This window comes from Microtus ochrogaster, chromosome 1 (assembly GCF_000317375.1).
Source record: "Microtus ochrogaster isolate Prairie Vole_2 chromosome 1, MicOch1.0, whole genome shotgun sequence".
NCBI classification, from domain to species: Eukaryota; Metazoa; Chordata; class Mammalia; order Rodentia; family Cricetidae; genus Microtus; species Microtus ochrogaster.
The window spans coordinates 79,297,859-79,307,926 of record NC_022009.1 but is presented as its reverse complement, the minus strand read 5'-3'; positions in this window follow the sequence as shown (position 1 = coordinate 79,307,926).

Genomic DNA, 10,068 nt, shown 5'->3' with positions numbered 1-10,068 from the left:
AGGTCTCAGGAGGGATCTAGGTCTCAGGAGGGATATAAGTTTATTCATCATTTTCTACACAATATGTAGATGTTTCCTACTTTGTTTCACAGATCACCGTAAACTGTTGACAACCCCAGAGAGCAGATTGAGTTTCCCTGACTGCCAAGCAGAAGTCAGTGCTGGCTTCTTCCAGAAATGCCCTTTGTGGTGGGATGACTCAGAGAAGCCCTTTCTTCCTTTCCACCCACCTTCTTCCTCCTCCTGTGAGGAAGATGAATACAACAGCTAGAACTCGCATAGGCCTGGGAGCAGTGGAAGCCACACAGAAATGAGAACGTATTACAGAGACTGTGGTTACAAGTCACAGACGAATGAGTGCAGCTAAGGAAATCGAGTTACTCACCCGCATGTTTTAGCTGCTAAGTTAGAGCACAAATCAATTAAAACACAGCCCATGACTGCTTTCAGACCTGTTTGTTGCCTGTGGCTGAGCTATGTGCACCTCTCAGGAGCTTGCCTACAGGCCGTCCAGTGACATCCATGATCTGCTTCCAGATGAGTGAAAAATTTAAAGATTGCTCGTGTGCAAGGGAGATAGCACTGCTATATCTATGATCATAAATGCTTGCTTAATATTTTTATATACTATAAAACAGCTCCACAGAGAACATATAAACAGAGTTGATCTTCCAGCCAAAAGAAACAAAACAAAAAATGATTGCTTTTCTCTTTTAGGCATTGCATAGTAAACAATGTTGATGTAGTCAATCCAACAATATGGACCAAATAACTCAGATGGTAGACAGAAGAATGGACACTAAGACAAAGTTAAGGTTCTAGCTAAATCTGCTAATACCAAGAACAATATACCACAGACCACACACAGGATCATCAGCCCCCAAATAATAACTTTGAGACTTATCATTAATCATGAAAGCTTGGCCTTTAGCTTAGGCTTGTTCCCAACTAGCTCTTAGACCTCAAACTAACCTGTCTCTATTAATCTACATTCTGCCATGTGCCTCAGTTTCCTCTGCTCTGGACCATGTGTCCAACTCCTTCAGAGCCTCTGGCGAAATTTGCACACCTCGATTCCTCCTCCTCTTCCTCTCTCTTCCTCCATATCCTCCCTATCTTCTCTCACCTATCTATAGGACATTTAGCTCTTTATTACATCAGTCACAGCAATACATCTTCAAACAATGTACATCCCACAACAATGGACCTTGGAAGATACTGAAAAACAAATTGCTATTTGGTAGGTTCAGTATAATAAATATAACCCAAAAAGGTAACATGTATCTATCAGAATTACTTAACTAATAAGTTATAGTAATACTATAAAATCCATTTGTTAAAGAATAGTTTCCTTTTCATGTAAAGGAGAAAGGGGAAGCTTGCCAGTAATCAGCTACAGGTATTATTGTAAGAACCAAGCCTTTCCTGATGCTGTGAGAACAGGGTCACTACTTAATAGGCCAATGGGTTCTGACCACTAAATGAGGGAATGACTTTACACTGAAACAACACTGGATTTCAAGCCAGAACATGTCCTCAGCATTTAGTGGTCTCACAAAATTCCAGATTGATTTCCCTAACTCGTAAGAGGTATTTGAGTTCTTAAACACTACTTTAGTCTTTTGCCCACATAAAATTTTAGATAAGATCATTTATGCGGTAGATGGTAGACAGGCGATTACACCAATACGAATTTTTACATCTGAGATAGCATGCCATTTCTAAACTCAGTGCAGATCCGTGTCTACATCCTTAACTTGCGAGAGCTGGGCGAGCCATCTCAGTTCAGACACGGTAACCTAGCCAGGGTAAGGAGTGCAGACTCTGTCCCTCGGAGACCAGAATGCCAAATGACTTCTTGGACAGGGCTCCTCAGCTCCTTTCCCCACTCCAGGGCATGGCATGAGTTCAGATGAACTTTGGATGCGATCTGGAAACTTCCTGATAGTTCTAAGGTTCGGCTTCTCTACCTGAAATCTCTTGTCTGGTACCTGCCACTCTAGTTAAAACAGCACATTGAATGTTTGGGACTTCCCTGGGTTCTGTCTTAATGTTGATTTCAAAATTCCGGTGTGGTTTGGCTATTGTTTCATTTGTCCTCTTGGTGAACTATGTAATAATCTGCAACTGAAAAAAAATGAAGCTCTTGTTTGCACTTATATTGTGATAACGGATACACTTAGGTAATGTTTGCCTTACGAATTTCAAGATATAAGATCACGTCTTATGCTTCAGAAAATGCTATCTAAATCAAAATTAAACTTCACTTATTCTAATCTTACTTCCAATATTCATTCTGTGAAAGTCTTATTTTTTCATAATTATACCACACAAAAATAGCTGGTTTTAAATTAAGTACATATTACATTTTATGATTAATTTGCTCAAAATGGAAAAATTAAGGTTATGGTGGAAAAAAATATTAGTCAACATCACTTTCATCCTTGACCAGTTTTGTGGAAACTACAATTCCTTAAGTTGCTTGGAACACATGAAGGAGAAAAGTCTAGTTTTGAAAAGTATCAACATTGAAGTAATGTGTTTGTTACCTTACAAGAGGAGTCTGAAAAGTGGGGTATTTCCAGAGCTGGTGGATGGAAAGTCATCAAGGATGTGGTGATTTCCAGATCTTACTCCACTGCCATGTTCCAGGGTTGAACTTTGTCCGGGCACAAGGATTAAATTAAACACCAATTCCTAGAAAATATTCCCCCTTTAGGTATTTTTATTCTCCTTTCAAGAAAATTTTCTACCGGGTTGCCCAGCAGACTTCTCACCACACATGGTTGCTAAACAAAGCAGTGGGGAGGTGGGAGGTGGAGGAACCGGGCCTACACCTCATGCTCAATGTTCCCAGGAAAGCCAGTCCTCCCTGAAGGCGCTGGCCACCCCTAAGCTCAAACTGTCAGTTATCAGGAAATGTTGTCCATGCTGAACCTTGGTAGCCAACAGTTCCAGATACACCAAGACTTGTCCTCCTCCCATGATTTATGACCTCACTTCTTTGTTTCTAAATTATTCTTCACTACCAAGTACATAAGAGCTTGAAGGACATGACCATCTGTACTTGGTTGAATTTCCAGGTATATCTTCTTGGGGAGAAAACTGGTATAGCTTGCTATACTTATGATTTAGGAATATTAAAACTGGGAAAATATTTGTGAACCATAAAATAGTCTCCAAGGCTAGTATCCAGAATATATAGAGAATTCTCACAAACTCAATGAAAACTGAAAACTCAGTCATAAAGTTGTCAAAATATACAGCAATTATATTTTAGCCCTTATATTTTTAACACTTAGATAATATATTTTTATTATATCAAATATAATATTTATACTAGATATAAATGTCAGTTATATTTTTAACACTTAGAGATGCATACTGAGGTGTTCATGAGTGAAATGGAATTTGTAATTTTCTTTAAAATAAATTAGTCTCACAGGACCCTTAGATAAAATAAGAATCAACACTGTTAAATGTTGGGATCTAGGAATGGATGTGAGTCCTTAGAGCTTATTCTATCTTTGCATATTTGACATTTTTCATAATAGAAAACAACTAAAGATTCTGTATTAGCTTATGGATAAAAAGAATAGTATATCCTGATAACAAAATAAAAAGTTAGAAATAGGGTTGAGTTGCTGGTTCAGCAGTTGAAAGTTCTTGCCATATAAGCCCAACGACCTAAGCTTGGTCCCTAGAACTCACAATAGAAGACAAGAACAAACTACAAAAAAAGTTACCCTCTGAAATAACGCTTGTTGTGAAGCAAGTACACCGCAGCACTCACAAACACACACATGCATGCACACGCACATCTCTCATACAGAATAATAACAAAGTAAAAAGAAATACATTTAAAGAGTCACAAGGGAGGAGCTAGAGGTAACTCAGAGGTTAAAATGCTTGTCATTCTAGCAGAAGACCCCAGTTTTTGTTTCTAGCATTGAGCAGACCTCAAATCCAGTTCCAAGAGGGACCCAATGCCACGGGCCTCCTCAGATACTTGCACTCACTTGCACTGACCCCTCCCCCAACACACAACACATAATTAAAAATAAAACAAGTTTTAACTCACAAATGAATGTTTAACTAAAATACACTGTATTTGACAAATAAGCACACAGAGAAATTATAGCTGTTTCTAGTTATCAGGAAGGGGAACATCAAAACTATAGGGAAATGCTATGTATCAAAAATAATAAAGTAAAAACAGTGGCAACACTATGTGATGCTGTAAATATGAACAAACAAGACCTCTCACAGGTTTCTGGTGAGAAGGTGACTTCAAATGGGATTTGGGAAAGAGTTTCACAGAGTTATTTCTGAAAAACAAAACATGAAGTTCTCTGTGAAACAGCAGTCGTATTTCTGGCTATTCATCCTAGAGAAATGAAGACTTACATTCATGCAAACTCTGTACACAGATGTTTATAGCAGCATTATTTGTAATAGCCCAGATACCTTTCAGTTGGTGAATGATTAGACAAACTGCAGAATGATACTCCACGATCACAAGGAATTAGTGGCTCACACACACACACACACACACACACACACAAGTCTCTTAAGCTTTCAGAAAAACACTGAGTGGAACATCAAAATATCATATAATTCAGTTTACACGACATTATGAAGAAAGTTATCAAATCAGAGAATACGTTAGTAAAGTGAAGATGAGGGATTGCAAATGTTTACAAAGAACGCCTAGCTAACATAGATGTTTGAAAAGATTGCCACAAAAGGATTAAAGGACTTGAGCCAGTCAGAAAGCCACCATGTCAGACTGAACAAAATACTAGGGGTCTTGTCCAGGAGCAGAAGGAATAAAGCATCCTGAAGCTCCACATGTGACATTTCAGTTGGAAGAAATTGCAAAAGACGTGATAGACGGAAGGGCTGCTGAAAAGCAGGAAACCATGGAGCAGAAGAGGATGCTCTGTTTAAGTACACCACGTAACACAGCCACGAACACCGGAGTGAGCGCAGGACACCTGACAGTGTACTGTCATCCAGCAAAGACACGAAAACAAAGACCTGTCGAGATGAACTGAAAGTTGAAGTGAATAACATTCAATGGATGGGTGACTGACTGTCAAGAAAATCCACACCAATAAAGAATTGGGGTGAGAAATAAGCGGTTGATCATGAAGCTTGAAGCAAGCTGCTTGGCAAGTTTGCCAAGCCCATTCCTGACAAAAATCGATCACCAAAACAAGTCTATAATGCTGAAGACACACATTGGGTGACCATGCCCCAGAAAGGCATTACCTAAAGCCACCAGGGCAGCCCCTAGAATACTGAAGAAACGACAAGAGGCTGGACCAAGCTGGGCTAAAGCCACAGGCAGGCATCAGTGCAAAAGACTGTGGTAAGGCAAAAGCTCACCTCCTTCCTGCTTCAAAGAAGCCAGCATCTGCACCATGACGCTAGAGTACAGAGAGAGAGAGGGAGAAGGACTGTTGTTGCCACTGGCAACCCAGTGGAGGGTCTTCGTAAGGTCCTGCTCACCCCAGGATGTTCATCCTCATTTAAAGACCTTCGGCACTGCTGTCCTCACTGCATAAGTGGCCCTGTGGCTCTCCTTCCTCCTCATGATTGTTGGCCACTGGCCCATAAGGGTGGAGGGGACAGAAGTTGGGAACGGAGTTCAGTCTGCTGTAGACACGATGAAGATAGCCGTCCAGCACAGGACTTCAGTGCACCAGCTCAGCTTCATTCCAGATAGGATCAGAGAGCCTGGGGACAAACCCTAATTTTCATTAAGAGGCACAGTCCTGTCGCAAGGCTTCATATGTGGCAGTAAGGTTCTATAGCAAAGTTCTTAATACAAGTCTTCATTCCATATATGCCGTGGCAGAGGAGGGGTACTGTCAGCTGGAAACTGTGCCATGCTAGAGCTAAGTCAGGCATCTGGAGACATTCTCTAGTTAAGGACAGGTAGAGAGCAGGAGGTCTCTTGGGCAGGGAGTGCCTCATGTTGCCGAGCTCTGCCGAGAGCTTCCAGGTCATGGTAGACCACAACCTCCAACTGTCAAGGCTTCCCACCATGGCCCATCACTGTCACTTATTCTCATTCATGTATGACTAAGCAAGAACAGCAGCTGGGCATTTGAAGTCAGGAATGATGCTGATGCCAAGCAGCAAATCATCCTTACAGGTGGGGGACAAAGACGGTTCAGTGTGTTCAAGCTTGCTTCACTTACAAAATTATGAAAACTACTGCCTAAGAAGCATCCATCCTACGTTTTAAAGATATATATGAAACAAGTGGGTTTTTTGTTTGTTTAGACTGGTTGTCTGGGTCACAAGCAATCTCATGTACATGCAGATGTTCCAAAATCTAACAACATGTGAGATCTAAAGCACTGCTAATCTCACATACGAGGCATTTCAGATAAATAATACTCGGGGCTGGGCAGTTCAAAACGTTTAAATTAATATTTTGAAGTATGTTTCATCATGAGGTATGAAAGAATGCATTAAAGTATATATTTTATTCTTGAGAATAAGTAATCTTTTAAAATTATCAGTGTGAAAGGTAGTAATGACAAATAACTCTAAAAAGGCACCCAGCTTCATGTCTGACCACTGCTTATTTCTGTCCCCTCTTCATGGAGGCAACAACATTACATATAAACCTGTAGATGTCAATCATTAAAATCAAGAGACAAATGTGTGCATACACAATAGATACATGACATGGTTTTGACATTGAACAATTTTGAGAATTAAAAAATATGTCCCAATGAATTGAATCCCCTGTTTTCATCCATAAGCAGACTGGATCACTGCTTGTGAGAACACCTTCAATAAAAGTCAGTCACATGCAGTAGGATCAAAAACCCATTGCCATTGTTCTTGAGTTCTCAGTAGTCCTCATTGTCCGCTATGTTCTGCGAGTCCGGATTTATCCCATGCTTTTTCAGATCCAGGCCAGCTGGCCTTGGTGAGTTCCCAATAGAACATCCCCATTGTCTCAGTGTGTGGGTGTACCCCTCTCGGTCCTGAGTTCCTTGCTCGTGCTCCCTCTCCTTCTGCTCCTGATTTGGACCTTGAGATTTCTGTCAGGTGCTCCAATTTGGGTCTCTGTCTCTGTCTCCTTTCATCTGGCTTTGGGGGAGCCTAGGCAGTTTGGATGCTCAACTTACTAAACCTGGATGGAGGTGGGCGGTCCTTGGACTTCCCACAGGTCAGGGAACCCTGATTACTCTTCAAGCTGATGAGGGAGAGGGACTTGATCGGGGGAGGGGGAAGGAAATGGGAGGCGGTGTCGGGGAGGAGGCAGAAATCCTTAATAAATAAATAAATTAAAAAAAATTAATTAAAACTTTTAGGTTTTTGGGTAACCAAAAAAAATAAAAGTCAGTCACTCAAGATGAATTAGAAGTGACAATCATTCAGGACTTTTTTACTAGTAAATTCTAACTAAACTGTTCAGTCAACCTAACTATATAGAAATCTTTCTAGGAAAAGCCACTTTAGTATTATACAAAAAAAGAGAAGGTTACAAAGTAGTCTTTGCAGACTTGAATGTAAGATTATTCAGTCCAACTCCCACTTGTTTCCTGTAACTGAAGAATTATTATTTCATTGTTGGGTTCAGAGGAGGAAAGTATACTAAAACTGATACTGTGTTTCGAGTCCCTATGGCAGCGTACAGTAACCTCCTCACTTCAACAGAAACCTTAACCAGTTACACACAAGCGACTTGTACAGCTGCATAGCTGGTAAAAACAGCAACAACAAAAACCTTTAATCACATAAAACTTAATCATAATTTTGTTTAGGTCTAGGCTACATAATTCACAAGAAAATTTTAAGTTTTGAAATGTTCAGCAAGATTATTAGTAAATTGAAAATGGGATCTTTGAGGGGTTTATTGTTTGTTTCTTTTCTTTTTAGGCTTTTCGAGACAGGGTTCCTCTGTGTAACAGCCCTAGCTGTCCTGAAACTAGCTCTTGTGAACCAGGCTGGCCTCAAACTCACAGAGATCTGCCTGCCTCTGCCTCCTGAGTGCTGGGATTAAAGGCATGTGCCATCACCACCCGCCTGAAAATGGAATCTTCAATAAAAGAAATGTAGGAATGAATGGGGAGAAGCAAAGGCTGTAACAAATTTAAATTATGGGCGACAGCTAAAAGGTTGCTGCAATTCTTCTTATTATTCGAGAGTGGAAGGGATGGGAGCCATGAATCTGCAGCCTGAATTTCCACAGCAGAAGCCCACACTATCAAGAGGACTGCAAAATCCTCTGAGCCCTGTGGAATGCCTGCGGAGACTTCTTTCCTTACACTCAGAGTTTTCTTCTGACTGTCTCTGTGTAGTCGGCCATTTCAACACCCCGTGTAGAGCCCACGGAGACCAAGCCACACAACCGCCATGATTCACAGGGTGTTTAAGATTTGTTTTCCTGATTAACTGAAGTGTAGCACCATAAACCATTGTTCTGTCTTGAGCGTCTGTCTACATGAAACTGCTACCTTGATGTTTGTGCTTCAGCTGGTGGTGGCCATTGCGAGGTTTGCTCGTTCTCTTAGCTGCACTGCTATGGCTTTAGATGGGTGCTGTGCTATCATTGCTAATGTCCTCGAATCCCCTCTTCTCATTTCTGATGACAAAACTGATAGTGTCTCCTGAACTGTTCCTATACAGCAAGCCTTACGTGTTCCATTACTAAATCATTCCACATATTTGCTCAAAGAATAGAGGACACAGCAGTTATTCCTAAATTCTGGCATTCTATGTTACCATTTATGAGCTCCTTGGGGTTAATTATTCTTTAATTTACAGTGACCATCTGACATGTCACTGCATGCATGGACTTTAAAGTGATTGACACCTGACACCTTTTTTTCCTTTTACAGACTGGTACCTGGCATGTGGTGTGTGTGGTAGGGGGTGTGGGTGTGCTTGTGTGTGTGAAAACTTGGTTTGTCCAGAACTTCAGATAACAGAATTTTGACCAAAACTTAACAAGCAAGTTGAAAAAACACATTTTATAAAGCACACACACACAAGCGATTCTAAATTGGTTACCAAATTTTATTGCTGCAAGCTTCCCACAATATTTTTGAAAATATCAGACAGACGGGCGTCAGTATGATTAATTCCGACGAGCACTTGTGCTTTTCCTGCACACAGTGACCTCTGGAAGCTCCGAGTCCAGCTAGCTATGCACAGTGTCTCTTCAGCTAACTGAAATGTTTGTAAATAAACGATATCTTTTCTCCATTAACTTGTCTCCGTCTTGACCTACGAGAAAGGGTTGTGTTGGTAATCTCAGATGACTAATTTGTCTTTTCTTTAGCCCAATGCAACAGAGCAAAAAGCTTCAGAAACCACAAACTAGGGTTATATGTATGTATGTATGTATGTATGTATGTATGTATGTATGTATATATCCAGGCATGGTTGTAACAGGCAAATGTCTCCTACATTTAAGAAAATATTTCCTGTTCAATTTTTGAATAAAGCATTAAATGGAATGATTGACAATCATTATTAAAATTAGATTTAAAATTAAAATCATCTTTTAATTTTGATTTGTGTATAATAGACAGCTTTTATGGATGATCACATCTCACTTATATGAAAACCCTGTAGCCTAAGCATTATTATTTTTATATTTCAGATGAATGGACTAATGTTCAAGGATGTTGTTGGTTCTTATTGCTCTTCACTCTTACTCTTTGGTTTTTAGCTCTTTTGGGGGCCCTGCCACCCTGCTCCCAATCATGACATAGAGGCTTCTTACTAATTATAAACACCTGCCCTTCGTGGCTCATTTCTAGCCAGCTTTTCTTAAACTATCCTGTCTACATTTTGCATCTGGGTTTTTACTTTTCTCTATTTCTGTATATCTATCTTTCTTTCGTTCTTACTACATGGCTGGCTGGCTGCCTAGTCAGTTAGGTGGCTGGTCAGTTAGGTGGCTGGCTGGCTGGTCAGTTAGGTGGCTGGTCAGTTAGGTGGCTGGTCAGTTAGGTGGCTGGTCAGTTAGGTAGCTGGTCAGTTAGGTGGCTGGCTGGCTGGTCAGTTAGGTGGCTGGTCAGTTAGGTGGCT